This window comes from Podarcis raffonei, chromosome 8, assembly GCF_027172205.1.
Source record: "Podarcis raffonei isolate rPodRaf1 chromosome 8, rPodRaf1.pri, whole genome shotgun sequence".
Lineage (NCBI taxonomy): Eukaryota > Metazoa > Chordata > Lepidosauria > Squamata > Lacertidae > Podarcis > Podarcis raffonei.
The window spans coordinates 1054590-1073199 of NC_070609.1; the positions used below are offsets into that span (position 1 = coordinate 1054590).

Genomic DNA, 18610 nt, shown 5'->3' on the forward strand with positions numbered 1-18610 from the left:
AAGGAAAATATTTCTTCTACTCTGAGCCACTTAAAGAGAATTGGATTCCTGCAAGACAACCACTCTTATCTGGACACCTCAATTGCTATGTCCTCTTGGGCACATTCTTTTTTTCTTTTTTATGATTCCTCTTTTAAAGTAATTATTTGGTTTATTTGTTTAATTCGAATCTTAATTTGAGAAATTGGATTTTATGTTAAACAGCTGGTGTGTGTTGGGGATCAGGCTGGAAGGAAGAGGGAGGGCTGGAAAAATGCAGGAAACAGGATCTCTTGGGAAAGAGTTATTCTGTGACCTTGACAAACTGATAAGGTGCTGCTGGAAAATAGGCTGCTTTGAGAACAAGGGAGAGGGAGATTTTGAATATGGCAGTTCTAAAACAGTTTACACCAGGCCTGAGTAGATGATCTTCACAGCAAGACCCAGGGGACAGGTCCCCATCTGAATTGGTGGAACTTTTGCTGACTTAAAAAAGACCTGACTGAAGAGATGAAGGACAATTTGGAGAAGCTATTAGCCCGAATCGATAGAAATAGTGAAATAGTGACAAATTTGACCACTAAAGTAGAGACACTGACAAAGAAAACAGAAGCACTAGATGTCTCCATGAAAGGAAGGGAAGGGAAGTCTGAAAAGCTGGAAAAGGAGACCAAAAAATCAGAACAGGAGACGCTTAGGATTGCTGTGGACGGTTTGGGTGGGAGATAAGAGGCAATTGCGGGCGCTTTGGCGGTTCTTGAGATGAGACAGAAAGCCCAGCCTCTGAGACGGAGAGGAGGGAGGAGAGCAGGATTTTTTTTAAAAAAATATTTTTTATTAACCGGCCAATCATATCAAATTAAATCACATCACATAAATTCCAAATTACAAAGCCGAATTTTAAATTTTGTTGGGGGGACCCATATTTCAAGATCCGAAGGGGGATTCTGATCATCTTCTTGCTACTGCGTTAATGTCCAAATCAGTCCAAACAGAGTTCATAATTCTATCCAGTCTTATCTTGCTGTTTCCACATCACATCTTGTTCATATTTTTTCTCTTTTTTTATGATCTCTTCTGATAGTCTCCTTAGGCTGATAAACACCAATAATAATCCTGTGTGAATTTTTCCGTTCTTCCAATCCTCAAATCGAGATGGTTTCCATATATCATCACCTGACAAAGGGAAACAGTTATTCTGTGACCTTGACAAACTGATAAGGTGCTGCTGGAAAATAGGGAGAGGGAGATTTTGAATATGGCAGTTCAGAAACAGTTTACACCATGCCTGTGTTAAATTTGGAGACCCTATTAGCCCGAATTGATGAAAATAATGAAATGGAGACAAATTTGACCACTAAAGCAGAGACACTGACAAAACAGAAGCACTAGATGTCTCCATGAAAGGAAGGAAGGTGAAGTCTGAAAAGCTGGAAAAGAAGACAAAAAATGGAAATCAGAACAGGAGACGCTTAGGATTGATGTGGACGGTTTGGGTGGGAGATAAGAGGCAATTGCGGGCGCTTTGGCGGTTCTTGAGATGAGACAGAAAGCCCAGCCTCTGAGACGGAGAGGAGAGCAGGATATTAGCAAAGGTTTGAGCGGAGTGGCTGGGAGTGGAAGAGGAATTCATGGAGGAGGCGCCACTCTCCTCACAGCCGGGGGTGGTGGCTTTTGGGTAGAAAACCAATGTGAATAAATCCCCCCAGTGAAACCCCCTGGCCGGTCTTCCTATATTCAGAGTCTTCTTTCCCTGTGCCCCCACCCCACCCCAATCAAAGTCCCAGCTAGCAGCTGCCCTCCAGGCCTTCCTTCGCCCATCTTGGATGCAAGCAGTCATGTTTTTCCTTTGTTCTGACCAACGTTGAATAAAGCTGTAAATATGCTCTCCTGGGTGAATCTTCTGTTGTGGAAACTCTGCGAGAAGGGCGTGCATGAGTCTTGGAATGCGTCTGAGGCTCGTGTCGCTAATTGACTGATGCTGTTCCAACGGGAGACCGGAGATCGTCTGGAGACGACATGGAGGCCTGGTGCCTCTGTCTCCCTGGCAGGATCCCAACAGAATCAGCCAATCAGACGGGACTTGTCGTGTATATAATGTATATAAAAGCCTGAGGCAATTTATATACATATATATATATATATATATATATATATATATACGGGGGGGCAATTAAATCACTGTTTTACAAACTGCAATAAAGAGCATCAAATCACTACAGGACTCTGAATATATTTCACTGGCGACGAAGGTGGGATCCTGCTGAGCTGTCTGCCGCGAACCGCACACAGCCGCCACAGGCAGCACAGCATTGCACTGTTGCACATCCAGGCTACAGCTCCAGGACCCAAGGACCCAGAATGGTGACAGGCAACCGCTTCATGCCGTTCAGCCCAGCCTCAGGAGACTGGGAAGGATACGCCACCCGCTTCTAGTTCCTCCTGGAGGCAAAGGACGTCATGAGACACAGCCAAGAAGAGGGCAACCTTCTTCAGCATCTGTGGAGAAGAAACTTTCAAGATCGCCCGAGCCCTCCTCGCTCCCACAAATATTGCGACCGTTCCCTATGACACGATAATAGAACGGCTGAAGGGGCACTTCTCGCAACAACCCTCGGGGGTAGCGTAAGCGGCAGGTCTCCAGAGAAACCATAACCAGGAATGTGACCTCCCTCCGCCAGGCTGCCTGGCTCTGCAACTTCACAGAGCTGGAGAACATGCTCCATGACTGGCTCATGGGCGGCCTGAGGGACAAGAAGCTGCAGTGGCACCTCTACGCCAAGAAGGACCTGACGTTCCAGGCTGCCCTAGAGGAGGCTGTAGCAACTGAAGCTGCTGAGAGGTCAGCGCAAGGATTCCAGTCAAACATGTCGTCCCAACCGAGGATCCACCTCGAGGACCTCACCGACGACTCAGAATCCGACCAGGAGGACGTGCACTGAGTGCAGCAGCGCACATAATCTGCACGCCCACCACGACAGCCTCGTCCGGAAGACGGGAAGTGCGCAAGTTGCGGGGAGAGCCACGAGCAGAGGACTTGCCATTTCCGCAACGCAGAATGCTGACAATGCAGAAAAGTGGGACACATCGCCCGGGTGTGCCGTGCCTGCCCTGCCCGACGCCTTGAACCAGATGGCCGACCCAAGAGTCCCAGGCCCCGTGGTCTGACACACCAAGGCAACTCGACGAAGACCACAGACTGTCAGGTATACCAGTTGCCTCATTCGAATGCGGAAAAAATTTACATCCAGGCACAGATAGAGGCAGCCCTGTACCGCCTTGAGCTTGATACAGGCTCAACCCTGTCCATAATTTTGGCATGGACATTAAGGAAATTGTGTCCCAGTGGCGGCTCCAAGTTAGGCCAGCTCCATTCACCCTCCGGGAGACTTCCACAAATGCAAGGTCCCCACGATGGGGGTGGGAACCTTCAATGTACAATATCGAGGGTGGAAGTGGCCTTTGGACTTGATCGTGGTCGAGTGGCGCTACATTAGCTTACTGGGGTTGGTGTGGTTTGGGCCACTGGGGCTAACCATCACCGGGGTGAACTGCACCAGCTCCCACGTGGACGTGGACGCCATGTGCAAAGGGTTTCCTGAGGTTTTCGATGCCCCCCCCCCGTTGGCCTACAACTAGAACCCGCCATACAACCCATCAGGTTCAAGGCCCACCAGGTCCTGTTCGCCCTCAAAACCCTGTGTTGATGAGGAATTAGACTGCCTCGTGGAGCAAGGAGTGCTCTAGCTGGTGCCTAATGCCCCCGATAAACCCCAATCATCACACCTGTCAAGCCCAATGGCTCAGTCTGCATCTGTGTAGACTACAAATGTACCATAAAGAAGGTCCTTACAGCTCATGCATACCCGGTGCCAATGGTCAGCCATGTCCTCAATGTCAGTATATGGAAACATCACCGCTGCAGACAGCCAGATTGTTGACATCACATGATGTGCCTATCTGTGGGAAAGAAGAATTTCCCAGGACGTTCACAGGCTGGATAAGTCTCTGTGAAGAGTGTAATTTGAAACCTTCCGTTTGCGCATGCTCAGGAAGTTTGTCAGATGTGCTGGAAGAACTGAACTGAAAGGACGTGTTTTTCTCTAGTGCTGTAATGTCAGAAATAAACACCATGTAAATAGATTTCTGACTTATTTTCTTTCCCCTGCGGAAGCAGGAGGGAGGGGGTTGTGCATTTTACCCACGCTTGGGAAAATGTCGCCTATCAAAATCTCCCTGGTCTGTCTGGATGTCAGCCAGAGGAGGTTACCGGTATGCAAGCTCCGAGGACAGTGAGAGGGGCCAGCCTCTCTGGAGGGGGCTTGCAAACCAACACTCGCTACCCTGGCGGGATCTAAGAGTCCACCTGAGCGGGGACAAGGTGAGGACTATTTGCGACGCCCCTGCACCTAAGGGTAAGGCAGAACTCCAAGCCTTCTTGGGACTATTGAACTTCCGGATGATTCCTGGGGGGGGACTGCAAGGAGGGCTGGACAGAGGAATGCCAAGGGGATAGCAGAAGGGTGAGGCCCATAGAGCAGGAGGAGCGGGTAAGGGAGGCAGAACTAGGAAGTCCAGAAGTGACCGAGGCCGAGCAGCCACAGGAACCAGAACCACAACCGAGTGGACCAGCGGCGTCCAACCCAACGACCCCGTCACAGCCGGCAGCCCTGGAACAAGAGCCAGAACCAGGAACCCCTACTGAGAGACACCCAAGACCACAAGGCATACGTAGGTGACTGGCGTACCTTAAACACTACGAATGCTAACCTCCTGGGCGCAACGTGAACCCCAATCTGACGGGACTCATTGTGTAAATAATGTATATAAAAGCCTGAGGTTTGGGGGGCAATTAAATCACTGTTTTACAAGCTGCAATAAAGAGTATGAAGTCACTACAGGACTCCTGAGTAGATTTCAGAGAATCTAATGCACCTTTGGTTGGGATTGTCCAGCAAGGAGATTGGAGATGGTTGCCAGTCAAAGGGTAGTTTAAGACGCAGGGGGGGAAAGACCTCCTTGTGAAAGGGGGGGCAGTTTTGGGAGACATTCCAGCCGTGGCATTGGGAGCCAGAAGAGGAATCCTGGAAGAGGACACTCCAGGCTCATCTAGTCCAACCCCTGCAATTCAGGAACCCCGGTTCTTAGTCCCGCCAGCTCCCTTGAGCTGGGCAACTCAGATGCCTGGAGCAGCGCCCGTTGGAGAGCAGCCTTGGGTCGCCTCTGGAGCTGGCTGGACCTTTTGGGCGGCTGTTTCCATCCCCCCTGCCTTCTGCTGGCAGGCCCAGTTGGGAGTTGTAGTGCAAAGCCCATTGAGGGTGCCTGGTCCTGGAGGTGGTTTTCAAGTTGGAACTATGTTTTGACCCTTTGCCAAAAGGAGATGCCACAAAGTGTGTGTGTGTCGGGAGGGTGTCTTTTCAGTGCCAGGATACAAGGTGCTCTCTTGACCTGGGAGCCCAATCCCTCTCCCCCACCCCTAGAAAAGGGGGTCATGCAGGACCCCCTTTTCCTTCCTCTTTGCTCAGAGAGTCGGAACCAACTCTCTCTCAAGGGACCCTGGAGCCAAACACTTGCAGAGTTTTACTTCTCAAGCAAAGGGTGGGAAGGAATACATTCTTCTTGCTCTTGAGATGTACAGAAATCTCTTCTCCTGATTTTTAACACCGCAGGCCTGCTGTGATGGGTTTCCTTGTCCCCCTTGCCACTGAAAAATTCCATTTCACTGCCTCTTTGCCGATTGTTACGTTTAATTACTTCTTCTAAGGTAAAGATGTTACGCTGCATCTTTGAGACACTGCACTTACTGCTGCTTTTTTCTGTTCTGGGTCTGAATAAAAATTAATCTTATTGCTTTTTGTGTGGTCTTTTCCTGTTGCTTGATATACAAGGGACGCTTCTTTCTTTAGTTGTCCGTGGCATTTCCATCCAGGTGCCAGAGACCTGGTTCTCCCCCTTGGCAGCCCCAGGCCGAGAGAGGGGCTCCTCCTCCGGGACACGGGTTCCCCCTTCCCACGCACACGCGCCCAGTCCGGCTTCTTCCCGGCCAGGCGCCCCCCTCCCAGGCCCCCCTCTTGCTGGGACACGGCTCTCTGCCCCCCCAGACCCGCCCAGGAGCCCCCAAGAGAGACACCGCCGGGCCCCCCACCTGGCCCCCCCAAGACCCCCCTGGAAGGCTCCCCGCCCAGACGCCCCTTGGCAGCCCCAGGCCGAGAGAGGGGCTCCTCCTCCGGGACACGGGTTCCCCCTTCCCACGCACACGCGCCCAGTCCGGCTTCTTCCCGGCCAGGCGCCCCCCTCCCAGGCCCCCCTCTTGCTGGGACACGGCTCTCTGCCCCCCAGGAGCCCCCTAGAGAGACACCCCCGGGCCCCCCACCTGGCCCCCCCAAGACCCCCCTGGAAGGCTCTCCGCTCCCCCGCCCAGACGCCCCAGGCCGAGAGAGGGGCTCCTCCTCCGGGACACGGGTTCCCCCTTCCCACGCACACGCGCCCAGTCCGGCTTCTTCCCGGCCAGGCGCCCCCCTCCCAGGCCCCCCTCTTGCTGGGACACGGCTCTCTGCCCCCCCAGACCCGCCCAGGAGCCCCCAAGAGAGACACCCCCGGGCCCCCCATAGACCCCCCTGGAAGGCTCCCCCGCCCAGACGCCCCTTGGCAGCCCCAGGCCGAGAGAGGGGCTCCTCCTCCGGGACACGGGTTCCCCCTTCCCACGCACACGCGCCCACTCCGGCTTCTTCCCGGCCAGGCGCCCCCCGGGCAGGCCCCCCTCTTGCTGGGACACGGCTCTCTGCCCCCCCAGACCCGCCCAGGAGCCCCCAAGAGAGACACCCCCGGGCCCCCCACCTGGCCCCTGGGCCCCCCCTGGAAGGCTCCCCGCTCCCCCGCCCCAGGCCGAGAGAGGGGCTCCTCCTCCGGGACACGGGTTCCCCCTTCCCACGCACACGCGCCCAGTCCGGCTTCTTCCCGGCCAGGCGCCCCCCGGGCAGGCCCCCCTCTTGCTGGGACACGGCTCTCTGCCCCCCCAGACCCGCCCAGGAGCCCCCAAGAGAGACACCCCCGGGCCCCCCACCTGGCCCCTGGGCCCCCCCTGGAAGGCTCCCCGCTCCCCCGCCCCAGGCCGAGAGAGGGGCTCCTCCTCCGGGACACGGGTTCCCCCTTCCCACGCACACGCGCCCAGTCCGGCTTCTTCCCGGCCAGGCGCCCCCCGGGCAGGCCCCCCTCTTGCTGGGACACGGCTCTCTGCCCCCCCAGACCCGCCCAGGAGCCCCCAAGAGAGACACCCCCGGGCCCCCCACCTGCCCCCCCAAGACCCCCCTGGAAGGCTCCCCGCTCCCCCGCCCCAGGCCGAGAGAGGGGCTCCTCCTCCGGGACACGGGTTCCCCCTTCCCACGCACACGCGCCCAGTCCGGCTTCTTCCCGGCCAGGCGCCCCCCGGGCAGGCCCCCCTCTTGCTGGGACACGGCTCTCTGCCCCCCCAGACCCACCCAGGAGCCCCCAAGAGAGACACCCCCGGGCCCCCCACCTGGCCCCTGGGCCCCCCCTGGAAGGCTCCCCGCTCCCCCGCCCCAGGCCGAGAGAGGGGCTCCTCCTCCGGGACACGGGTTCCCCCTTCCCACGCGCACGCGCCCAGTCCGGCTTCTTCCCGGCCAGGCACCCCCCTCCCAGGCCCCCCTCTTGCTGGGACACGGCTCTCTGCCCCCCCAGGAGCCCCCAAGAGAGACACCCCCGGGCCCCCCACCTGGCCCCTGGGCCCCCCCTGGAAGGCTCCCCGCTCCCCCGCCCCAGGCCGAGAGAGGGGCTCCTCCTCCGGGACACGGGTTCCCCCTTCCCACGCACACGCGCCCAGTCCGGCTTCTTCCCGGCCAGGCACCCCCCTCCCAGGCCCCCCTCTTGCTGGGACACGGCTCTCTGCCCCCCCAGGAGCCCCCAAGAGAGACACCCCCGGGCCCCCCACCTGGCCCCCCCAAGACCCCCCTGGAAGGCTCTCCGCTCCCCCGCCCAGACGCCCCAGGCCGAGAGAGGGGCTCCTCCTCCGGGACACGGGTTCCCCCTTCCCACGCACACGCGCCCAGTCCGGCTTCTTCCCGGCCAGGCGCCCCCCTCCCAGGCCCCCCTCTTGCTGGGACACGGCTCTCTGCCCCCCAGGAGCCCCCTAGAGAGACACCCCCGGGCCCCCCACCTGGCCCCCCAAGACCCCCCTGGAAGGCTCCCCCGCCCAGACGCCCCTTGGCAGCCCCAGGCAGAGAGAGGGGCTCCTCCTCCGGGACACGGGTTCCCCCTTCCCACGCGCACGCGCCCAGTCCGGCTTCTTCCCGGCCAGGCACCCCCCTCCCAGGCCCCCCTCTTGCTGGGACACGGCTCTCTGCCCCCCCAGGAGCCCCCAAGAGAGACACCCCCGGGCCCCCCACCTGGCCCCTGGGCCCCCCCTGGAAGGCTCCCCGCTCCCCCGCCCCAGGCCGAGAGAGGGGCTCCTCCTCCGGGACACGGGTTCCCCCTTCCCACGCCCCTCCTCTCCCCCCTGGCGGGCCCAAGGGCGGCCTCTTCCCCTCCGAGGGAGCAGCTCTGCGCCTGCGCGACGCCCCGGACGGCTCCGCGGGAGAGAGAAGGGTTAAGGGGCGCCGAGCTGGCTTCCTAGAGAGGACAGGAAAGGAAGGAAGGAAGGCAGGCGGGCCGCTGCTCCCCCCTCCCCCTCTGACGTCCCTTCCGGCCTGGCCCTCGCCTGCCGGGCTCTGGTGGGTCTCCTCTGGGGAAGCCTGCGGAACTCCCTGCCCCGCGGCGCTGAGGTAAACTCCTGGCTCTCGGCGAGAGAGAGAGGCGGGGCGGAGCCTGCCAGGGGACCCGGGCAGGGCGGAGGGAGGGAGGGAGGGAGGGAGGGAGGGAGGGAGGGGGTGGGGGGCCCCCCTGCCGCCCAAGCTTCCCCGGGGGTCTCCGAGGGACTCTCGGCATCCTTCACAAACGACGCTTCTTTTCTCCCCCCTCATTTTCCTTCCTGGCAATAGATGTGGTTCATGTTTGAAAGGAGGTGGGCGAAAGTGGCGTCCAGTGCCCCGTATCTTTTGATCAAAGATAAAGCCAAGTAATCTAAATCAGCGCACAAACAGAAAGGAGGGTTATTCCTGCTTCTCTTTCCTTGGCATCTTGCAAGAACCTTAATTTTAACTTGACATTTTCCCTGCCATGAAAAATGAGATAAATATTTCGGCATCTCCCACCTTGACATATGCTTTAATTTCAGCACATAATTATTTTGAAACAACATAAACTGGTATTTGTCACAGTAACACACAAATATTTCCTTTTCTGTTTGAAACCCTGTTTCCGCCACCAAAACCTTCTGGTCTTCTCCTATCATATTCTTTGCTAACCTTTTCCTTTTCTGGTGATTAATTTAAAGCCTGCGAACATATCAGATGCAACACAGATGGAGCCTGTGTGTGTGTGTGTGTTGTTTCCTCTTGTTTTTTGAATAACTTTTTATTGGGTTTTATAAAGAAGGATCATAGGTATAATAAAGAATAGAATTAAATAAAGCAAGTCTTCTCATGCCATTTGTATATCACAAAAGCAGCATAATTAATTTGCCACATCAGGTTCATTATCAGTGGTCAGCGTATGACTTTTGGGTTAATGCATTGGTTTGAACGCGACCAAAAATAAAGGGGAAACAGAACAGAGCGAACAGAGAGCATTCCACATGGCAAAGCCCTTGTGGTTGTGCTTCGATTAAGGGTGAGTCATGGGCCTTTCTCCTCTTCCATTGCCAACTAAACAATAATATAAAGTCTTGCTCTGTTGATGAACTTAGGCCCAGAAATGAACTGGCAACCAATGCAGGTCTTTAAAACAGGAACTACATGTATTCCAAAGGATTTTCGTGGGTCTTCAGTGAGGAGGGGTAGATGCCACCTGTCAGGCTTCCGGGAATCCCATCCCTCCCCCAGTGGCCAGCCAAGAAGTAGACAACAAGAAGAGTTCCGGCCGAGTCCTTTATTCAATATTTACAGAGAGAGACTTTGAACAGCGCCTCTCCATTGCAGTAATGGCTTTGTTCTGAGTAAAGTCCCACCCCTCTCTCTCTCCTACGTCATCCCTGCGTCGGCTGATCTGTGCTTTCTGCCTCTGAGCTTCCTGTTCTCCTACTCTCAATGCACGCTGGATCCTGGGAGAAGGAGGGTCAGGAATGCTTTCTGAAGACACAGAGTCTGTCAGCTGTCTCTCCCCTGGTGCTGCTGCTTCCTCCTCCTGCTGTTCTCCCAATATTTCCCAGCTTCTCCCCTCTGCAGCCTCTGAACTATGACCTTCTGCAAACCACTGTTGTAAATCTATACTGTCCTCCTCGGGAAGGTTCAGGAGGAGGGAAGGGGGTCTCCAGCATTCCTCTTGGGTCCAGTCCCGGACACCACCTGGAGCCTGTTGGAGAAAAAGATGGGATAGAAATGCCATTAGTAAAACAAGGAATCCAGTTGAGAACCCAACCGCTGCATTTGGGTCCAGTTTCTGAGGCGTCTTCCAGGGCAGTTTCACCCAGAGGGCATTGCAACCTTCCCATCGGATCCAGAGCAGGAAGTCCCATGGCCACATCCTGTCTGTGCCAAAGGGACGGTGGCTGGAGCTAGACATGAGCCCTGCTGCTCACCAAGCCACCCAAGCAGATATGGCTGGGTTGGGGTGAAGCTCTGGACTATGAAGTGGGGTTGGGAGGGACCCCCACTATTGCCCTGGCTCCAAATTACACTTCATACAAATGACTCACTTGTCATTCACAGTTATGACTTCTTCCTCCTCCTCCTCTCCCTACACTTGCTCAGGGAACATTCTTCTTCTCTTGGCTGTGCTTTGATATTATAATAGAAGAATGTGTTTGATTCATAGGATTTGCTGCAGCTTGCATTAGGACACACAGAACTTGGCAGAGGACCAAGGGGCTCCTTCCGATCTCTTGGAGACTTCCGGAGAGCCCAGATGGAGGAGCAAGACTCAGCTGGCCCTGAAGCAGGAAGAGGCCACGCCCAGGAAACGGGGAGTAGTGGGGGATTCTGGGAAAACTCCGTGCAGAAGATCCTGGGTGAGGAGGACACCCCTTCCTCAGCTGTACAGAGCCAGCAGCTCAGTCAGTTCTGCTACCAGGAGGCCAAAGGACCCCGAGAGGTTTGCAGCCAACTCTACCACCTTTGCCGTCAATGGCTGAAGCCAGAAAGGCACACGAAAGCTGAGATGCTGGACCTGGTGATCTTGGAGCAGTTCCTGGCTGTCCTTCCTCTGGAGATGGAGAACTGGGTGAGGGAATGCGGAGCGGAGACCAGTTCCCAGGCAGTGGCCCTGGCCGAAGGTTTCCTCCTGAGTCAGGCAGAGGAGAGGAAGCAGGCAGAGCAGCAGGTGAGAGAGACTTTCCTCTGGATACTCCCAAGGGTCTCCAAAGAGGAAGGAGAGTATTCCGAAATCATTTCCTAATGACCCATCCTTTTTTGGAAAGCATCTAGGAACAGATATTATTATTATTTATGACACCCATGTGGCTGGGTGCCTACCAGCACATATAAAAGCATAAGAAGACATCAGATGTCTTCTAAAAGTTATGCAGTTTTTTATCTCCTTCTCACCTGATGGGAGGGCATTCCCCAGGGTGGGGCCACTGTGGAGAAGGTCTTCTGCCTGGTTCCCTGTAACCTCAGTTCATGAAGACGCTCCTTTGGGTATAGTGGGCTGTCAGGGAACTGCCATCGGAGAAGCAGGAGGTGAAAGGGCTCACAGAGGCTGAGAGAGACTATTCAGCTGGGGAGGGGACCAGCAGGGGGAGAGGTGGAGGAGTTCCAAGGGAAAGTGAGCTGGAGGGAGGGCTCAGAGACACTTCCAGCGAAAATAGTGGGGAGGTTTCAGGACCTCCCATAGGGACACCTACTCCTCGCCGGAAACTGTCACGCCGAGAATCCAGAAGACGCGTTTCCGTTAAGGAACTTTTATGCTGGAAGAAGTTCCGTAAACGCCCACTGTCCGATTCTACGAGCGACTGATGGAGCCATGCTTAAGGAGCTCCGTCACAGACAGAGGTTTGTGGTTAGCCAAACTCTGAGGGACTAGGATTTTACGCACAAGCAGCTCACCATCCCATCACAGCAATCGGACAGTCTCTGAAAGCAGCTTGTGCAGAGAGGCATCATGAGCAACCCAGCCGGAGCCGGGGGAGCAGGAGGAGCTGGAGAGGGTCCAAGCCTGGAAGAAAGGTACAGGGTGTTGGAAGTCCAGCTAGCGCTGCAAACGGCGAGGCTAGAGGAAAGGAGGGCGCAGGATGCAGAAAAGGCAAAAGGCGCTACACTAGCAAGAAAGATGCCAGGATTGGTGTAGAAGTTTGGGGGGGACCCCAGGAACTATCAAGCCTTTAGGACAGAGATGCAGTATGCTCTCGAGCTGCAGTTTGACGACTTTCCCGACGAGGCATCGCGAGTGGCGTTTGTGGTTGGCCATCTCGAAGGGGGGGCGAGAGACTGGGTTAGACCCCTGATGGCAGGGAATAGTGAAATGCTGAAGGACACGAGGAAGTTTTTTCGTGCCATGGATTTGATGTTTTCCAGCGAGATTGAACAGGGACTGGTGCGCAGACAGTTGATGGCTTGTAAACAGGGGAGCCGATCGGTTCGTGAGTACTGGACTGAGTTTACAATGCTGATACATAAATTGGGGTGGGACCTATCGGCGGAACCCATTCAAATGCTTTTTGAAGAGGGGCTTTCTTCGGCGGTGAAAGACGAACTTTCCCGGGCGCCCAGGGCGGAGTCTATGGACCAGCTGACCAAATCAGCGCTGACCATTGGAGCGCGCCAGGAGGCGAGAGCCTTGGAGAAGCGGGAAGGGAAAGGAGAGCGTTGGAGGGATTTCCGCATTCCAGAGATTCCGGAGCCAAATTTCCCGCCAGGAGAGCCGATGGAAATTGGAACAGCACGCGTGCGCGCAGTTTCAAATCCCAGTGAAGGGAGGAAGAAGGAGGGGAAGAGCACCAAGAAATGTTACTCTGCCAGCAGCCAGGTCACTTTGCCAGAGTCTGCCCGCAAAGAAAGGAATGGCAAGGGATGGCGGGAGCTGTTGGGGGGAAGGAGGAGGGAGTCCAGGAGCCAGTAAAAGCCAACGCCTGGCTGCCACCGTCAGGGCACAGCAGCCAGGCCAAGGAGCAGTAAAAGTGCCCACACCGGAACCTCCAAGACCAGCCCTAGTAATAGAGGTGTTGCTAGAGCTGGCAAACGGATACCCACTAAAGACAAAGGCGCTGTTGGACTCAGGCAGCTCCTGTAATTTTATGAGTAAGGAGTTTGCAGCTGAACACCAGATACAGATACTCCCTTTAAGTAACCCCCTGCAGGTGACCACGATCGATGGGAGGGAGCTGTTGGGAGGAGAAGTTAGCCTACAGACCGTCCCAATGGTTATGAGGGTGGCCAGGCACACCGAAAGGATAGCGTTCAATGTGGCCACCCTGGGAGGGGCTCCCGTTATTTTGGGAATGAGCTGGCTAGCGTTGCATGATCCGCTAGTGGGCTGGCATCAGAGAGTGGTCTCCTTTGGGTCAGCACATTGCCTGGAACACTGCAGAGAGGGAAAGGTGCCGGAAGAGGCAAAAGCCTTTCTAGCAGGGACGGAAGTGGCGGACAAAGGGAAGGTGCCCAAACAATACGCTGACCTTAGCAAGGTCTTCAGCGAAAGGGAAGAAGATAAACTACCACCGCATAGAGCCTTTGACTGCCAAATTAACCTGGTCCCTGGAGCCCAGCTCCCCGTGGGCAAGCTGTACGCCATGTCAGACAGGGAAATGCAGGAGTTAAGGGAGTTTATTGATAAAAACCTGAAGAGGGGCTTCATCAGAGAGTCCAGAGCGGTGGGGGGGGGAGCCCAGTGTTTTTTGTAGACAAAAAAAACACGGATAAACCCAGGCTTGTAGTGGACTACCGGGCCCTAAATGCAGTGTCAGAACCAGTGACTTTCCCCATGCCCAGAATTGATGACATTTTGACCAGGGTGAGGAAGGGAAAGATATTCACGAAACTGGACCTGAGAGGGGCATACAACCTGATACGAATAAGGAAAGGGGATGAATGGAAAACCACCATGTTCACCCCTTTGGGGGCTTTTGAATATTTAGTTATGCCCTTCGGATTGCAATCAGGCTCAGCATGTTTTCAATCGTTCATGAACCACGTCCTGGGACCTCTGCTCTACAAGAATTGCGTGGCCTTCCTCGATGACGTGTTGATATATTCAGAGAATGAGGAGCAGCATGTAAAGGATGTCAGGGAAGTGCTGAGCCAACTGCAAGCAAACCAGCTGTGGGTGAAAGTGGAGAAGTGTCAGTTTCACACCAAGGAGGTGGAATTCCTGGGGTACCGCTTATCAGACAAGGGATTAGCCATGGATCCAGGCAAGGTCCAGGCGGTGCTGGAATGGAAGACACCGAAAACGAAAAAGGATGTGCAAAGGTTCTTAGGGTTTGGGAACTTTTACCGTAAATTCATCAAGAACTTTGCCCACTTAACGGCTCCCATCACGGACTGTCTCAGCAGCAAGAAGAAATTCGTTTGGACGGCGGAGGCGGAGCAAGCATTTGAGGAATTGAAAAGGGCATTCGCTTCGGAAGAACAGCTCCTGCATGTGGATTTACAAAAACCCATGAGAGTGGAAACTGATGCCTCAGACCGGGCGGTGGGGGCGGTGCTGCTTCAGCCGGGGAAGAATAAGTCGGAGTGGAGACCGTGTGCCTTCTTTTCGCGTAAGCTGAACAAATCCGAGAGGAACTACACCGTATATGACCGAGAACTACTCGCCATTCACGAAGCGTTCCGGAGATGGAGACATTTACTAATTGGCGCACAGCATAAGGTGCAAGTGTGTACGGACCACAAGAATTTGGAGTATTGGAGAACGGCACGAGTGCTCAACCAACGACAAGTGAGGTGGGCCCAGGAGTTCTCCAAATTCCATTTTGAAATTTGCTATGTGCCAGGTCCAGAAAACATCAGAGCGGACGCTCTCTCGCACAAACCTGAATATTTGGAGGGGGAGGGAGCGCCTGAAGAGAGACATATCATCCCAGAGGACCGCTGGGTGTGTGGGGCGGCATTGGTGGGGCAAAGGGAACTGGTAGAGGGAACGGAGAATGATGAATACGCCCAGAATAAGCTCAGAGGTTTAAGGAGAGAGGGAGAAGACCCCGGAGGTTTTGAAGAAAGAAACGGGGCATTGTATTACAAAGGGGCACTATATATACCCGAAGGGGAATTGAGGGGGAGAGTACTCAAACAGCTGCACGACAACCCCACAGCGGGGCATTTTGGGCAACACAAGACCATGTGGTTGGTGACCAGGGAATTTTGGTGGCCCAAGGTGAGGGAGGATGTACGGGAGTATGTAAGAGGGTGTGACCAATGCCAGAGAGCCAAAGGAGAAAGGCGGGCGCCAGCGGGGTTATTAGAACCGTTACCCACACCAGAACGACCGTGGGAGGCGGTATCGATAGATTTTATGACTGATCTGCCTAAATCCCAGGGGAAAACCGCCATACTGGTCGTAGTAGACCTGTTAACTAAGATGGGTCACTTTGTAGCTTGCTCACATGCAGTCACGGCGGAAGAGACAGCGAAATTGTTTGTAGAACATATTTTTAGGCTGCATGGCGCCCCCTTGAGGGTGGTCTCCGACAGAGGGAAACAGTTCACGTCCAGATTCTGGAGGAAACTTATGAGCTTGCTGCACGTAGAGGTCAACTTTTCGACTGCCAGGCACCCTGAGACCAATGGGCAGGCGGAGAGAGCAAACGGTATTCTCCAACAATACCTGAGGTGTTATGTCAATGACAGAGAGAACGATTGGGTCGAAAAGTTGGCGCTAGCAGAATTTGCCTACAATAATGCGGAGAATGTGTCCACCGGGATGAGCCCCTTTTTGGCTAATTATGGGTGCCACCCCAGGGCGTTTCCAGGGGGAGGAGGGGAGAGATGGAGTGTCCCGGCCGCCGAACATTTTGTAGAAGAAATGGAAGCGATCCATCGTCAACTCCAACTCAACTTAGAAAGGGCCAAAGAAGAATATAAGAGGCAGGCAGACAAGAGCAGAAGGGAAGGTGAAACCATCAGGGTAGGGAGTCAGGTCTGGCTGTCAACCCAAGGGTTGCCGTTCAAGGGGGGTTGCAAGAAATTGAGACCCAAAAGATTGGGACCATTTGAGGTCATCCAACAGGTCAACCCAGTGGCTTTCAGACTCCGGTTACCGAACCACATGAAACTGCACCCAGTATTCCACAGGTCATTACTGTCACCATATAGGGGGGAAGGTGAAGGGGTATCCACACGGGGGCCAGTCTTAGAAGAAAGGGAAAGCAGCAACCATGTGGCGGAGATCATCGACTCCAGGTGGAAGGGTAATCAGGTGGAGTATTTGGTCGCGTGGGAAGGGGAACCGGAGTCGGAAAACACCTGGGTGACGGCAGAGGAGGTCAGTGACGAGATCTTGATCGAAACGTTCCACCAAAGGTTCCCCAGGAAACCTCAGCCAGTAGCGAGGTTCCGGAGGGAGTACTTTGGCACCACCGACGATGAGGAGGAACTGGAAGGATTCAGGGAATCGGAGTTGGAAGAAGGAACAGACTCCGATGAGGAGGAGTACTTGGAAACCGGAAACAGCAACAGGTGGAGGGAAGTGTTCGAAACTTCGGAAGATGAGGGAGGTTCTTTCAGGGGTTTTGCTCCCTCGCCTCCCGCAGAGGAGGGGAGGGAAGGGGGTGAAGGGGGCCCTGGAGGGGAGGTGGATGTCAGGGAACTGCCATCGGAGAAGCAGGAGGTGAAAGGGCTCACAGAGGCTGAGAGAGACTATTCAGCTGGGGAGGGGACCAGCAGGGGGAGAGGTGGAGGAGTTCCAAGGGAAAGTGAGCTGGAGGGAGGGCTCAGAGACACTTCCAGCGAAAATAGTGGGGAGGTTTCAGGACCTCCCATAGGGACACCTACTCCTCGCCGGAAACTGTCACGCCGAGAGTCCAGAAGACGCGTTTCCGTTAAGGAACTTTTATGCTGGAAGAAGTTCCGTAAACGCCCACTGTCTGATTCTACGAGCGACTGATGGAGCCATGCTTAAGGAGCTCCGTCACAGACAGAGGTTTGTGGACTTAGCCAAACTCTGAGGGACTAGGATTTTACGCACAAGCAGCTCACCATCCCATCACATGGGCCTTTCAGGCCAAAACTTTGAATTGTGCTGGGAAACGTTCTGGGAGCCAGTGAAGATCGTTGAGGACCAATGTTTCATGGTCCTGGCAGCCAACCCCAGACACCAGTCTAGCAGAAGCAGGAAGCAGCTTTCACCTCTGTCCCCCGAAAGCGCTTGCCTCTGCCATTCCTTTTCTAACCCTTCTCCCCATTCTCTGTTTTGAATCCTTGTTGCTCTTTCAGAGGAAGGATCTTTTGGCAGAAATGGGTCTTGATTCTTCTGAGGCAGAGAAGACTCCGCTGGACGCCAGAGTGAGGCCTCTGGGTAAGGAGGAAGGAGTGTTTACTCCCCCGTTTTGTCACGTTCTCTTGGTTTTGAAACTAATCTGTGATTTCTTTACATCTTATGGGGGAAGACACCTGGAGCTCAGGGGGGGGGAGATGTATTTTTGCACAACTATTATATGAAATTGGTACAAATGTCCAAATGTACTCAGCTGGGAAGACTTTTACTGCAGCTGGTTCAATTCCACAGTTTATTATCTCTTCCAGCAATGCCTGTACATTAGTCCAAATTGAGCTCTGATTGACAGGAGAACCTCTGCTTCTTAATGGCTGCAAAGGAGGGTTTTCGGCAGGCGAAGGGCTTTTGCACTCAGCGCCTCCCTGCCTCCCGCAATCCATGCCGGAGCCGGAGCCGGAGCCTGGTACTGAGACGAACTGGGAGTGAAGCCCGTTCCCCCCTGTCCCTGGGGGAAACTTGCAAGGAGAATTACCCTCAGTCATCCTTGTTTTTCATTTGCCAACGATCTCCCGCTGCCTCCATTAAAGCAGAGTGGAACCGGAAGCTAGCAGGGGAGACTTGGACAAGCCCCATCTGTACTTAGAGATGCACTTACAGTTTCCCACTTACATTTTCTCTCCCAGGTGGCGGAATGATGCCACCAAGACCTGCTCCCTCATCTTTTCATGGTGGTGGAGGGGAGGCAGCAGCTGTGGACCCAGATCAGGTAGGGGGAAGGAGCCTTGTGGGGAAGGAGCGCTGGGATGCAGACTGGCTGGACACAGTTGGATGCAGAGGAATGGTGGGAGGAGCCAGAGAAGAGGGAGCCGACTGGGAGGAGGAGGAGGAGGAGGTGTCTGAAGCTGGAGAGGGAAGAGGGCTCAGGGAGCAGAGGGAGTCTGTGGCAGAGAGCAGCCCAGACTCCGAGGCAGAAGCTGCAGCAGGAGAGAGGGATGAGGAAGGCAGAGAGGGGTCTGGCCGCTGTAGAAAACAACAGAGCCAAGTGAATGTTCTCTAAGAGGACAGCCTTTTCCCTGTTCTGTTAGGGTCCAGTGTGCTTTGAAGATGTGGCTGTCCATTTCACAGACGAGCAGTGGGCGTTGCTGGATCCTGACCAGAGAGCTCTGCATCAGGAGGTCATGGAGGAGAATCGTGGGATCTTGGACTCTCTTGG

At 54.9% G+C, this 18610-nt stretch overlaps 1 long non-coding RNA gene and 1 pseudogene across 1 annotated transcript; one reads left to right on the forward strand and one right to left on the reverse strand.

Annotated features, from left to right (window-relative positions):
• Positions 1-18610, forward strand: part of LOC128418856 (zinc finger protein 721-like) — a 28306-nt pseudogene that overhangs the window by 5424 nt on the left and 4272 nt on the right.
• Positions 105-1679, reverse strand: LOC128420193 (uncharacterized). Its single transcript, XR_008331994.1, has 2 exons — positions 1185-1679; positions 105-295 (listed from the first exon to the last, which is right to left on the reverse strand). It is a non-coding gene; the product is annotated as an uncharacterized LOC128420193 (long non-coding RNA).